Source organism: Bombina bombina, chromosome 1 (assembly GCF_027579735.1).
Source record: "Bombina bombina isolate aBomBom1 chromosome 1, aBomBom1.pri, whole genome shotgun sequence".
Classification (NCBI taxonomy): domain Eukaryota; kingdom Metazoa; phylum Chordata; class Amphibia; order Anura; family Bombinatoridae; genus Bombina; species Bombina bombina.
Window position 1 is genome coordinate 744,233,835 of NC_069499.1, and position 14,927 is coordinate 744,248,761.

The 14,927-nt window shown below is 39.6% G+C and overlaps 1 long non-coding RNA gene across 1 annotated transcript in view; it reads left to right on the forward strand.

The window, feature by feature from the left end:
- The first annotated feature begins 7,473 nt into the window (after positions 1-7,473).
- Positions 7,474-14,927, forward strand: part of LOC128645932 (uncharacterized) — a 37,258-nt gene continuing 29,804 nt past the window's right edge. The window contains exon 1 of the long non-coding RNA XR_008400159.1: positions 7,474-7,582. This is a non-coding gene — a long non-coding RNA (uncharacterized LOC128645932). The remainder of the gene's footprint in view (positions 7,583-14,927) is intronic.

A 14,927-nucleotide genomic window follows, 5' to 3' on the forward strand; every position in this document is an offset into this window, starting at 1 on the left:
GCACGCTATATGGGGTAATCCTGTAGAGACAACGGCCGCTCTTGCTTCGCAACAGTCAGTGCTAGAGAAGTATTTGCTAGATGGCCTTGGCTAGAAAACTGGCTCTTGCACATATATGCTGATATTGCCCCTTGAAGTCTACTCTGCTTTTGCTCATATGCTGGGAGCGCAGATAGAGAGGTTCTATAATCTGATCCCCACTTCACCAGTTAAAGCTCTAAAAGTAAGACCTGCTTCACTTACTGGACATTGCCATAATGCACAAGCCCTACATCTCAAGACTATACCAGTCGCTAAGTTAGCGTCCTCCCCTCTATACAAAATCGGCATTGGGTAAACATGGACTGGGTTAGACTTGACCCTCTAGACAGGCTAACTGCTTATATTGCATTGTCTTGGGACACTACCTATCTTTACAGCCTATACCATAGGTGCATAGTCACCTATATAGAGAACCCTTTATGACTAATAAAAGACCTGACTTGAATCTAGAAGTTATCTCTTTCTTGACAAATGAGTTGATTCTAGTAACGTTGCTTGTCATGGATACAAGGTCTCGCTATAGCTCAAATGTTTGATTCTGTATTCTCTACATAGTTTTATACTTGTTTGTACTATTACTATATGTTTATATAACAGTGTCTCTAAGTTACCATACAGGACGCTAAATAGGGATCATGCTAATATTACAGCTATTTTTATTGGTTATTGCCTTTCTGTTTCTCTGATAATATATAGTTCATGTGGAAAGCAACCTAGCCCCGTGTCACATGGTTTTCGCCACTACCAATAATTACCTATCTATTGATATGTTTGAACGGGGTACTGCTTAGGTATAGGGCCCATACCTGAGTGGTAAGATATACCACTGTAGAATTATACATAGCTAATCCTCCTCTCAATACAATATTGGTAGGACACATTTCAGGTGTGGACAACTGGGACGCAGATTTTCTCAGCAGACAATCCTTTTATCCGGGGGAACGGTCTCTCCATCCCGAGGTATTTGCAACAAATGGAGGACACCGGAGATAGATCTCATGGCGTCCTGGCTCAATTCCAATCTGGTAGTGGATGTAGTGTGACCAGCACTTATAGCCCAAATGCAGGAGGATAGTCACAAGCAACCACCAAGCTTGTAGAAATCAATGGAAAAACAGCAAGACAGTCCTCCTTGCAAAAAATCTTCAATATTTATTGTTACATTACAGGAACAGACAAAAACACCACTAATGTAATGTAACAATAAATATTGAAGATTTTTTGCAAGGAGGACTGTCTTGCTGTTTTTTCATCAATTCCAATCTGCCCAGATATGGGTCACGGTCCAGGGATCCTCAGGTGGAGTTAACAGATGCATTAGCAGTGCCTTGGAGGTTCAATCCAATTTACATTTTTCCACCGTTACCACTTCTCTCTCGTGTAGTGGTCCGCATCAAGCAGGAGCAGGCAACAGTAATACTGATTGTTCCATCGTGGCCGCGAAGGATGTGGTTGGTGGATCTGGTGGGGATGACCTCATCTCCGTGGAAGTTACCTTGTCGCAGGGATCTGCTGGAACAATGTAATTTTGTTCATCAAAATCTAGATTCTCTGAGGCTGACTGCGTAGAGATTATACGCTTAGTCTTAGCCAAAAGCGTTTTTTCTGAGAGGGTTATTGACACTCTCATTCAGGCTTGTAAGCTAGTATAAGGTGTGGAAAGCTTACTTACTCTGGTGTGAAGAGCGTGGTTTACCCTGTCATAAGGTCAAGGCTGCCAGGATTCTTTCCTTTCTCCAGGAGGGTCTGGAGAAGGGACTTTCTGCCAGTTCCCTGAGGGGACAGATTTCGGCCCTGTTTTGCTGCACAAGAGGCTTGCTTTTAGATCTAACGCTCCACTTTGGAGTTTGAATCTTGTTCTTACATTTTTGCAACGGGCTCCGTGTGAGCCTATGCATTCGGTTGACATTAAGTTGTTGTCCTGGAAGGTTCTTTTTCTATTTGCTATTGCGTCGGCATGCAGTTTCTGAAATGGCTTGCAATGTGAGCCTCCTTATCTGGTGTTCCACACTGATAAGGCTGTTTAACGTACCCGCTTGGGTTTTCTTCCTAAGGTGGTGTCTGATAGTAACATCAATCAGGAGATTGTGATTCCTTCCTTATGTCCTAATCATTCTTCTTTAAAGGAACGTTTACTTCATAATCTGGATGTGGTTCGAGATTTGAAGTTTTATCTTCAAGCTACTAAGGATTTTAGACAAACTTCTTTCTTGTTTATCTACTCTGGGAAGTGTAAGGGTCTGAAGGCCTTCTCGACTTCCTTATCTTTTTTTGGTTGAGGAGTGTTATACGCTTAGCTTACGAGTCAGCGGAACTTAGACCTCCTCAGAGGATTACGGCTCATTCTACTAGAGCGGTGGCTTCCTCTTGGGACTTTAATAAATAGGCCTCTATGGATAATATTTGTAAGGCGGCTTCCTGGTCCTCCTTACATACAGGTAAGCATAATTTATGTTTTTTGGAGGCTGGTCTAAATAAGGGTTTATCAGCCAGTTTCCTTAAAGGCCACATTTCTGCCCTTTCTCTTGGCCATTTCCTTGGCCAGAAGAGTATCTAAACTTTCTGCTCTTGTGATTCTCCTAACCTAATTTTTAAAAAGCATAAAGCAGTTTTAAGAACAAACTACTCTTTCCTTCTTAAGGTTGTTTTCTTCTGAAAACATCAATCAGGAAATTATACTCCCATCTCTCTGTCCAGCACCAAAAAAAACTCTGTAGAGTGATTACTTCATATCTTACTTAAAGGTACATTAAACACTAAGGGCTAGATTACAAGTGGAGCGGTATTTTGAGTTTTCACTATAGCGAAAACTCTGCTAGGAATTTTATTTTTGTTCTTGTCGGGTTGCGCTGGTAGTATAAGTTGAAAGTAAACTGTTATTTCTCCAGCAGTAATCCGACTTGTGCAAAACGTTGAAAATCGCAATCGCATTCCCCCATAGAAGTCAATGGAGGAAAAAAGTGAAAAAAACACCTTACACCCCACTATCCCACAGCAAGCTGATACAGACAGTGATAGTCACTGTATGTATCAGCGATCTTCCTTCATATGTCCTTCATATGGTAAAGGAAGAACAGTCAGTTTTTCCTTACCATATGAAGGCTGATGCCTTCTACCGCTGACTGCAGTCTTCGCTGTCAAAGCCATAAGGTACTCTCTGACTTAGTTCCTACATCCAAATGGTTTAAGTGGCTAAACAGCATTTGTTTATGATTTGCTTTGTTTCACTTGCCCTGTTTTTGTTTTTTTTTCTTGCAAATACAACATTTAAAAGGGGCAGGCATTACTGTAAGGTGATGTTATGGTAGGGCAATAGGCAGTAAATGGGCCAGTAGGTTGTTCTTACCCCTGGCTCAAAAGTTGTCAGTCCTCCAATGGCGGTGTGCACTACACACTTTTGTAAATAGAATACAGTTTTCTGAAAGTCTAACTGTTCTGTTGTACAAACATGCTTCAAATAAAAATCAAATGCAGAGCATTGAATGTGACAGTTTAAAGGGACAGAAAAAAAATTAAATAAAGGGACAGGGAGGGATGGGGCAGCTACACTGCAGAAAAGGGGATGTGGGTGTGTGGGGGCCCCTAACTAAGGATCGTGGGTGGGGAGGGGACACTATGCTACAGAAAATAAATTTTAAAAAATATATTTAAAAAAAAAACGGTTTACAGGTACTGGCAGACAACTGCCAGTACTTAAGATGGCCGCAATAGTTAGGGCAGGGGAGGTTTAGAGAGCTGTTTGGGGGGATTCAGGAGGATGAGGGGGTAAGAGGGGATCCTACACTTCAGAAAATATTATATATATATATATATATATATATATATATATATATATATATATATATATATATATATATAAAAGATTTAAAAAAATAAAAAAAACTTACATTTTCATACTGGCAGACTATCTGCCAGTACCTAAAATGGGGGTGACCAGTGGGGGGTAAGGGAGTGAAGAAAACTGTGTGGGAGGGATCAGGCTGGATTAGGGGGTGGGAAGTGTCAGGTGGGAGGATAATCTCTAAACTAAAGCTAAAATTAACCTTTTAAGATACCTAATTAACCCCATCACTGCCGGGAATAATAGAAGTGTGGTGCGCAGCTGCAATTAGCAGCCTACTAATTACCAAAAAGCAATGGCAAAGCCATATATTTCTGCTATGTCTGAACAAAGGGGATCCCAGAGAAACTTATAACAATTTGTGCCATGATTGCACAAGCAGTATGTAAATAATTTCGGTGAGAAAACCAAAGTTTATGAAAACATTTAATGTTTTTTTATTTGATCGCATTTGGTAGTGAAATGGTGGTATAAAATATACCAAAATGGGCCTAGATCAATACCTTGGGTTGTCTACTTAAAAAAAAAAAAAAAAATATATATATATATATATATATATATATATAGTTTTGACAGGTAAATAAAAAGCAAGGCTCTATTTCTGTTTAAATGGAGTGATAGCAAAAATGCTAAAAATTCTCCGGTATTTTGGGCAAGTTTTTCTCTGAAAGTCCTGGTAGTGAAGGAAGAAATGAACAGCAGCCAATCAGCATCAGCAGTGCTGAGGTCATTAACTCTTTTACTGTGATCTTATGAGATTTCATAGTAAACTTCCTTAAACTGAAAAGGGAAATAACATGAGTGTGCATGAGGCTCACTCCCTTGCCTGTCCCTGGACAGACATACTGATTTGCTGCTTAAAGTCCTTTACAATGGGGTGTGAATACTTAGGAACTCTGAGGTAAAATATATTTCCTTTTTACATAGAGATGGTCAGGTAATATTTTCTAGGCAGCTTTTTACAGCTATGCTGCACCACTTTCAAGTGTTTTAACATTTGGATATGGCCCTTTAAGTACCCCTAAGCCAAAAAGAAGTGTATGATTCACTTGGCGTCAAGCTATAGTTTAAGAATTTAATAAGTCTAAGTCTATACCAAGTTCTTCTAAATAACTGTCAATACTAGATCCATGTTTACTTCTCCATAATTGAAGGACACCACCATCTTTGTTGCATCAATTTTGTGCTTTTTTCAGTGTCAATGGTTTTGACGCAGATTACATTTTGCTTATTTTCCTCTGTTTTGTCACATGATTGTTGTGCCCTTTTTCATGCATATAAGGCTGCCTTCCACATCCTTCATTGCTCCTGTATAGGTTACATATTGTTCCTGGGTGTGCTTTACTAGTTTGGATTACTCAGTTTTTGACTCAGCTTGTTTCTGGATTTTGCCTCTGTCTCAGCCGGATCTTCTCTAACTGACCTCTGTTTGTTTTTGACTATACTTTTGAACTGCCCTTTTGATTGGACGGATTATTAGGAAATGAACATAACCTGAACTGACCATTCTTTTCCTAAGCCACATTATCTCATTTCCTCTTGATCTGTCCATGCATGGACTAACCATTCTTTGCCTGAGCCCGATTATATGATTACTTCTGGATTTTACTCTTGCTTGGACTGACCATTATTTGCCAGAGCTCCAGAATCAATTTTCATGTACTGACCCTTGCCTTTGCTGCCTCAGCCTAGTACTACCTCATCCTGCATCCTGTTTTCCACTGCATTTCAACTGGATTTGCTTCTGGGCTGACATTTCTTCAGATGTGATAATTACTTTTGGATAATAAATCAATTTGGATATGTCTATAGTTAAAGGGACCTAAAAATGAAAAAAAAAATGCTCTAATGTGTTAAGGATACTACCATAAATTAGGTAAATCATTTTAAAATCTGCAAGGGAGATGAAGTCTCTCTGAAAGAAAAGTCAGTTGCCACAAGAGACCATAATGTGAGATGGTAAAATGAAAACCCAGAGTAATCTTTGAACGTGAAGAGTAAACATGAGTGATGTTACCAACTCTAGGATATAATTGGACAAAACCATTTTACACGTTATTCTTGCCAAGTTTTAAATTACTGTACGAAAAACATGAAACATAACCGAAAAAAAAACCAAACAATTCAGTGCTTGCTGATTGGTGGCTGCATTTAGCCCCCAATCAGCAAGCGCATTCCAGAATGCTGAACCAAAAATGGTCCAGCTCGTAAACTTACATTCCTGCGTTTTTAAATAAAAATAACAAGAAAAATTAATAATAGGAGTAAATTAGAAAAAAGTTGCTTAAAATTGCATGCTCTATCTGAATCATGAAAGAAAAAAAAATGGGTTCAGTATCCCTTTAAACTTATACTCTAATAAATCAAAGGGACAGTTTACCTGAACATTTGTATTGTTTAAAAAGATAATCCCTTTATTACCCAATCCCCAGTTTTGCATAACCAACACGGTTATATTATAAAATTTTTATCTCTGTGATTACCTTATACCAAAGCCTTTTCAAACTGCCCTTTAACAGACTTTCATTTTAGCCAACCAGTGCTGATTTATATATAACTCCACTGGAGTGAGCACAATGATATCTATATGGCACATGTGAACTAGCACTAATTGTGAAAAAAATCCACTTAGATAAGAGGCGGTTCAACTGCTTATAAAATAGTTTATGAGCCTACCTAGGTTTAGCTTTCAACAAAGAATCTCAAGAACAAAGCAAATTTGATGATAAACATAAATTAGAAAGTTGTTTAAAAAAGTGCATGCTGTCTGAATAATCAAATTTTAATTTTGATGACCTGAATGCTGCCATTTTCAGCATTCGTTAGTAAAATACAAATTCTTGCACATTTCTACTCCAAAAATAATAAAAAAAAAACTTTTGTAACACTTTAAATATCTGCTCCAGACATTCAAGAGAATTTTCTTTCATGACCATCCGCAACAGATCTCTCTTCTTCAGTCACTTGATGCTGCCTGGGCGGGCCACTTATATATATAGTCAATATAGGTAATCCAAATTGGAAAATGTCCAGTCTGTGGTCGTAATTTCGGCGCTGGGTTTATTAAAGTAAAAGTGCAATAACCAATCCATACGAATCTAATACATTTAGCGCTTACAGACTGTAGCCAGTTTCGACATTCGCTAGTGACGCATATATACACCAGCGAGCCCGTGACATGGTTTTTTTTAAGAAAACTGCTGTGCTGAGTAAGACGTTTAAACATGCAAGGTAAGTAAAATCTTAGCTGCCTTAGTCTATATTTTAGCAACTTATTTTTTTGTTAAAAAAAGGAAAGGCTAATCTTATGTTACGTAATTCTGCAGAGTTATGTAACATTTTTAACATCGTTTACTGTTGTTCTGTACTTTTAATCATTTAGATCAAAAGCAAAATTTCTAGTTCCAAGAATGTAATATAACGGTCTGGTATATAGTTTTGCTAAATAATGTAAGGTCTAATTAGACCCTAATATTAATAATACAAAACAATAAACGACCTAGCGAGTTGGGAAAGAGTTACTGCGTGACGCCACGCCAGGAGGAGCAGGGGCAGGGGTAGGTGACGCTCCTTCCCGCCGCTCGCGTGATGTCAGTACGTAGGACGTCGCTGAATGAAAGGGAAACAAGCAGAGTGTATAACGGAGCTTTTTCCAGGGAAATATACTGAGGGTGACTGCTGCATTCTAGCGGGGTGGTGGTGAGTGTGTGGGTAAAGGGCAAGGGATGGATATCTGATGACTGCTGTATAGGGGGAGGCTGCATAGAAGTGTTTCACTGGGCCCTCTTGTATTTGGGGAGGTGTCGCAGTGTGATGAGAGCAATGTAAAGCGCTAGAGCTTGGCGCAGGGGGTATGTATGGCATAGATAGCTGTGTGGTAAGGGGGTATATATGGCATGTAAAGCTGTCAGGTATATATAACATCTGTAGGTCAGGTGAGGGAGGTATATATAACATCTGTAGGTCAGGTGAGGGAGGTATATATAACATCTGTAGGTCAGGTGAGGGAGGTATATATAACATCTGTAGGTCAGGTGAGGGAGGTATATATAACATCTGTAGGTCAGGTGAGGGAGGTATATATAACATCTGTAGGTCAGGTGAGGGAGGTATATATAACATCTGTAGGTCAGGTTGTATGGCATGTAGAGATGTCAGGTGAAGGTTTTGTATGGCATGTAGAGGTGTCAGGTGAAGGTTTTGTATGACATGTAGAGGTGTCAGGTGAGGGTATTTATGGCATGTAGTGGTGTCAGGTGAGGGAGTATATATGTCATGTTGATGTGTCAGGTGGGGGGGGGGCTATATGGCATGTATAGGTGTCAGGAGCTATATGGCATCTAGATGTGTCAGGTGACGGGGGGCTATATGTCATGTATAGGTGTCAGATGAGAGGAGCTATATGGCATCTAGATGTGTCAGGTGATGGGGGGCTATATGGCATGTAGAGGTGTCGGGTGAGGAGGAGCTATATGGCATGTAGAGGTTTCCGATGACGGACTATATGGCATGTAGAGGTTTCCGATGACGGACTATATGGCATGTAGAGGTTTCCGATGACGGACTATATGGCATGTAGAGGTTTCCGATGACGGACTATATGGCATGTAGAGGTTTCCGATGACGGACTATATGGCATGTAGAGGTTTCCGATGACGGACTATATGGCATGTAGAGGTTTCCGGTGAGGATGGACTATATGTAGGGTTGCTACCTCGGCCATGTTTTCCTGGACACTTATGAGTTACACATGCTGCGGGGTGTGCACAAAGGAACATGAATAGTGCTGCTCAGTATCACTATTTGTGTGCTGTCCAAAATTTAAATTCATGTTCCTCCCTGCAGCATGTATAACTTATAAGTGTCCAGGAAAACATGGCCGAGGTGGCAACCCTAACTATATGGCATGTAGAGGTGTTGGGTGAGGACGGACTATATGGCATGTAGAGGTGTTGGGTGAGGACGGACTATATGGCATGTAGAGGCGTCGGGTGAGGACGGACTATATGGCATGTAGAGGCGTCGGGTGAGGACGGACTATATGGCATGTAGAGGCGTCAGTTTGATGTAGTGCTGTGTAGCATGTTGAGGTGTCAGGTGAGGGGTGCTGTATGGCATGTAAAGCTGCAAGATGAGGGGGTTATATGGAATGTAGAGCTTTCATGTTAGGGCAGTTTAGGATATGGACAGATGTCAAATAAGGTGGGGTGATGGTATGCACAACTGTCCTATCAGGAAGTTGTAATGCAAGCTGAGCTTTCTAGTGGAGGTGTTGTACAGGATTCATATAGCTGTGAAATAAGTGTAAGGTATAGGTTACATAGAGCTTTTTTAGTCAGTAAAACATAATTCTTTTTGAAGCAAGAGAAGGTTTTTTATTTATATACATACATAGAATAGTCCCAACAATTTAGCAGACAGACACAATATTTTAGAAGCCATGAATCTCTGGATCCTGGAATTGGTTAGGGCCTGATGCAGAGCTTTTTACACACACACAACAGACATATAGTTTTGTTTATATTGTGTCAACTAACAGTAGGAAGAAAAATATGGCAAATATTGTGTGGCATATTTGGGGATAGAAAACTTTACCTGGCACATTTAACAATGGCAAATTTTCCTTGTGATCTTTGACTGTGGCCCTATATCTGGCACATTGGGTCCATGACACCTTTTCATAGTGATAGGCACTTTACCTGGCACTCTCCCTTTGACAAACTTCATATGAGCATTTCTCAACTCCAGTCCTCAATGTCACTAGGTCAGATTCAAACAATTTACCTAATTTAGTGCAGATGAGTCATTCACAGTGAGTGAGCAGCTGGCCATCCTAGGATGTGTAATACAATCTGGTCTGTTAGTAGTGCTTGATGGTAAAACAGACACTGATTTCTGTGGTACCTTAAATGTTTATATTAGCTGCATCAAGGCAAAAATAATAAAAGGGCAATCTAATGAGTACCCCTTGTAATTGTTCCATATACTCCCAGGGGGGTACTTGTACCACATGTTTAGAAACAAAGGTCTTGTGCTTATTTGCTCCTATAGTGGATGATCATAGATACATGGACCTAATTACTTCTTTATATTTAAAAGTTTGAGCATTTTAAGAGAACGAACATATACTTATTTGATAAAGCTGTATCAATAGGATACTGATTGATTCATGTTTCTTACCTCCTACTAATCACATTTATATTTAGTGCATATTACCTACATCAGCATGGGAGAATCAGTCCATTGACCTTGGTTTATAGTGGTAACTGGGTGTGAAATCAAAGTGCCTTCTATAGGAAGCTGTAATACAGAATTGTATTAATAAAATGCAGCTTTATTTACCTTTTGTATTTCCCTTCATTTGAAAGACCTACCTACAACATGATTCTCGCCTCACATACTTGCAGCTTAGAGATAAATATTGGAAATATAAGATTAAATAACTGAAAATGCCAACTATTCTTCTAGCACATACAGTATTTGGTTTAAAAAGAGGTGGCCCACAAATTCTTTGCAGGGTCCTTGTGGCCTCGTTTGTGTGCATGTGTGGTACAGGCAGAAGATATAGGTATGCAAAAACAATAAGGAAGTGCCTTTGTGCATGAAGATGCTTTTGTGCTCCACTGGCGACTGGTATCTTACACAATAAAGGACCTCCAGTACTGTCTAATACCATGAATGAAGGGGAAACGACGGCAGTGACCAGTATGACCTGAGGTCCTATGCACACATGAAATAATGGAGAGAGCATTTATGGAATTAATTTATCTAATAAGCTTTTGCCATCATCTCATGTCTGAACACTTAGGCCAGGGGTCGACACATTTAGAAGCCAGACAGTGGTGTTTATATATAGATCTATAGAGCATAAACCAAAAAACTAGCAGCTAGGGGTAAAACTTATTGGAGTCAGTGGCTTAGGCCTTTACATCCAGAAAAAAGTGCTGTAAATTGCATACTTATTTGTTCATCACTAGTTACATACTCTAAAGAAGCAACCTTTCCTATATACTAAAGGATTCCAAAGACAGAAATAGCTGTTGTGCAAAAGTGGATTGTATGACCCCAAAGCAAATAATATTATCTACTGCTTGTTACCAGAAATAAAGCTTCATACAGTGAAGGTCAATTTCGATGAATTAGTGCCTGGTTTTTAATAATCCTATTAAAAACAAGGGCACTTTAATTAATCAAAATTGACATTTCACTCGTTTTCTTCAAAAACTTACCTTTTAATCCTGACAGCCGCTCCAGCGATTCTCCGAGCTGTCAGAAGACTCTTTATATGTCAGAAATGACGAGTCCGGCTTCCTCCAATCACGGAGGAATCATGGCCTGAGACAACGCTGTGATTGGAGGAAGCCAGGTTCGTCATTTTGGATCCGCGAACATTTGGGTATCATGGCCCTTTAATATGGTTTGAAGTGCCTTCTGTTCTAAAGCCTGTATAGCTGACTGCTTGCAGTGGTAGCTAATTCTTACCAGGAACCCCTAAAGGAAGAAACCTAAATCATTTAATAGTTTGCTATAATGCTACATTGTGTGCTGTAATACTGAATAAGAAGCATGTTTGTAAAATGACTTTATTTATACTCAAAAAAAAAAAAAAAAATCTCTTGAAATCAAAAATGAAATGGATAGGAACCCCAAATGTTTTCCTTTGGTATTCAGACAGAGCACCATTTAAAAAAAAAAAAGTTTCCAATTTAGTTCTATGATCAAATTTGCTTTTTTCTGATGATATTCTGTGTTGGAGATCCAGGCATCTGAAGCACTACATGGCAAGACATAGTGCTGCCATCTAGTGCAAATGGATTGCATTCTTTTAAAACTGCTGCCATATAGTGCTCAAGAAATGGGCCGGCCCCTAAGCATATGTCCCTGCTTTTCGACAAAAGATTCCAAGAGAATGACGAAAAATAATAATAAAAGTAAATTAGAAAATTGTTTAAAATTGCATGCTCTATCTGAATCATGAAGTTTAATTTTGACTTGACTGCCCCTTTTAATGGAAATAAAAAAAAAAAAACTTCAGTGAGCATTAACCCCTTAATGACCGAGGACGTGCAGGGTACGTCCTCAAAAAAAAAGGCAGTTAACGCCTGAGGACGTACCCTGCACGTCCTCGGTGTGGAAAGCAGCTGGAAGCGATCCTGCTCGCTTCCAGCTGCTTTCCGGTTATTGCAGTGATGCCTCGATATGGAGGCATCCTGCAATAACTTTACATGGCCATCCGATGCAGAGAGATCCACTCTGTGGCCCTCCCTGCACCGGACATCGATGGCCGGTATCGTTGGTGGGTGGGAGCCGACTTGGGAGGCGGGTGGGCGGCCATCGGTGTATCTTCTGACATCAAGGGGGGTGGGATCGGAGGCGGGGCCGTTAGGGGGCGCGCGGAAGCGCGCACGTGCACGGAGGTTGGCGGGTGGGCGCGTGCACGGGGCGGGAGCGGGTGGGAACCGCTACACTACGGAAAATATTGCTAGGAAAAAGGGCCAAATCTTGTTTGTGCAAAAGCACAAAAATAGATCGTGGAGGGGTGGGGGGTTGGTTTTGTGTGGGGGGAAGCTACACTACAGAAAATTTTAATAAAAATAAAAAAAAACCATATTTTCTTCTAAACTGGGTACTGGCAGACAGCTGCCAGTACCCAAGATGGCGCATATTAAGTTAGAGTGGGAGGGTTATAGAGCTGTTTGGGGGGGGATCAGTGAGGTTGGGGGCTAAGGGGGGGATAGTACACAGCAGCATATGTAAATATGCTTTTTAAAAACACAAAAAAACAACAAATATAGCTTTTATTTTAGTACTGGCAGACTTTCTGCCAGTACTTAAGATGGCGGGGACAATTGTGGGGTGGGGGAGGGAAGAGAGCTGTTTGGGAGGGATCAGGGGGTCTGATGTTTCAGGTGGGAGGCTGAGCTCTACACTAAATGTGATATTAACCCTGCAAGCTCCCTACAAGCTACCTAATTAACCCCTTCACTGCTCGCCATAATACACGTGTGATGCGCAGCGGCATTTAGCGGCCTTCTAAATACCAAAAAGCAACGCCAAAGCCATATATGTCTGCTATTTCTGAACAAAGGGGATCCCAGAGAAGCATTTACAACCATTTGTGCCATAATTGCACAAGCTGTTTGTAAATGATTTCAGTGAGAAACCTAAAATTGTGAAAAATTTAACGTTTTTTTTAATTTGATCGCATTTGGCGGTGAAATGGTGGCATGAAATATGCCAAAATGGGCCTAGATCAATACTTGGGGTTGTCTACTACACTACACTAAAGCTAAAATTACCCCAAAAAGCTCCCTACATGCTCCCTAATTAACCCCTTCACTGCTGGGCATAATACACGTGTGGTGCGCAGTGGCATTTAGTGGCATTCTAATTACCAAAAAGCAACACCAAAGCCATATAAGTCTGCTATTTCTGAACAAAGGGGATCCCAGAGAAGAATTTACAACCATTTGTGCCATAATTGCATAAGCTGTTTGTAAATAATTTCAGTGAGAATCCTAAAGTTTGTGAAAAAGTGAACAATTTTTTTTATTTGATCGCATTTGGCGGTGAAATGGTGGCATGAAATATACCAAAATTGGCCTAGATCAATACTTTGGGATGTCTACTAAAAAATAATATATACTTGTCAATGGATATTCAGAGATTCCTGAAAGATATTAGTGTTCTAATGTAACTAGCGCTAATTTTGAGAAAAAAAATGGTTTGGAAATGGCAGTGCTATTTGTATTTATGGCCCTATAACTTGCAAAAAAAGCAAAGAACATGTAAACATTGGGTATTTCTAAACTCAGGACAAAATTTAGAAACTATTTAGCATGGGTGTTTTTTGGTGGTTGTAGATGTGTAACAGATTTTGGGGGTCAAAGTTAGAAAAAGTGTATTTTTTTTTCAATTTTTCCTCATATTTTATAAAAATTTTTTATAGTAAATTATAAGATATGATGAAAATAATGGTATCTTTAGAAAGTCCATTTAATGGCGAGAAAAACGGTATATAATATGTGTGGGTACAGTAAATGAGTAAGAGGAAAATTACAGCTAAACACAAACACCGCAAAAATGTAAAAATAGCCTTGGTCCCAAACGGACAGAAAATGGAAAAGTGCTGCGGTCATTAAGGGGTTAAGGATGAAAATGCTTTGCGGAAACCTTAGTCCCACCTAACACTACAGTTGGCCAATATACTGTTTGTAATGTTAAAGTGACATGATCCATAAATGTTAAATCACTTGAAAGTGATGCAGCATATCTGTAAAAATCTGCTATAAAATATCACCTGAACATCTCCATTTAAAAAAAAAAGCCCTTTATAACTATATATAGCTGGAGAACATTGAAAAATACATTTTTAGAATTTAAGGGTTGTTATGTTAATAGGTCCACCCTTCATATAGCTTAATAGGGAGAAGTAATGTTCTTAAATGCACAAAATAGGGGTGTTTATGGGCCAGCAAAAGTAATATGTATAGATCAATGTAAAAGTATACAAACCATGGCTCCTTGGCTGTTGTCATTTGTCAAGTTTAGCATTAACAAATTTGAGTCAAAATGGGATATTATCTTTGTAATGCCTGATTTGTTTCTAGTCAACAGAGCTTCTGGATGCTGGTCTTGTGCCGAGTTGTGATCTTGATTGCTACATTGCCTTTTTATTGGGTTTAGGATATTTACCAATTTGTAGAATCCCTTACTTTGGAGGAATAATCTTTAAATGAGCATATAATCTATAAAGACAGCATACAACACGCAGTACCCTTTATAAAAGAGAACTCTCATACCCTAGGTAGCAGGTGATCTAGGAATATCAGGTTTCTGTATACTCAAAATGAAGTATCTCCTTTCTGTGAAGTCATTATTTTGGTTAGTTTTACATTTAAAAAAATAAAAAAAAAATATTAATTACTCTCAGTGCAGCTCGCTCCTGCTCTGTCTGACAGCGGGAGCAAGCTGCACTGAGAGTAATGGCGTGGTCGGGCCGGGCTGTGACTAGTCAGCTGGCCAGGTGCGCTCTGTGATAAAA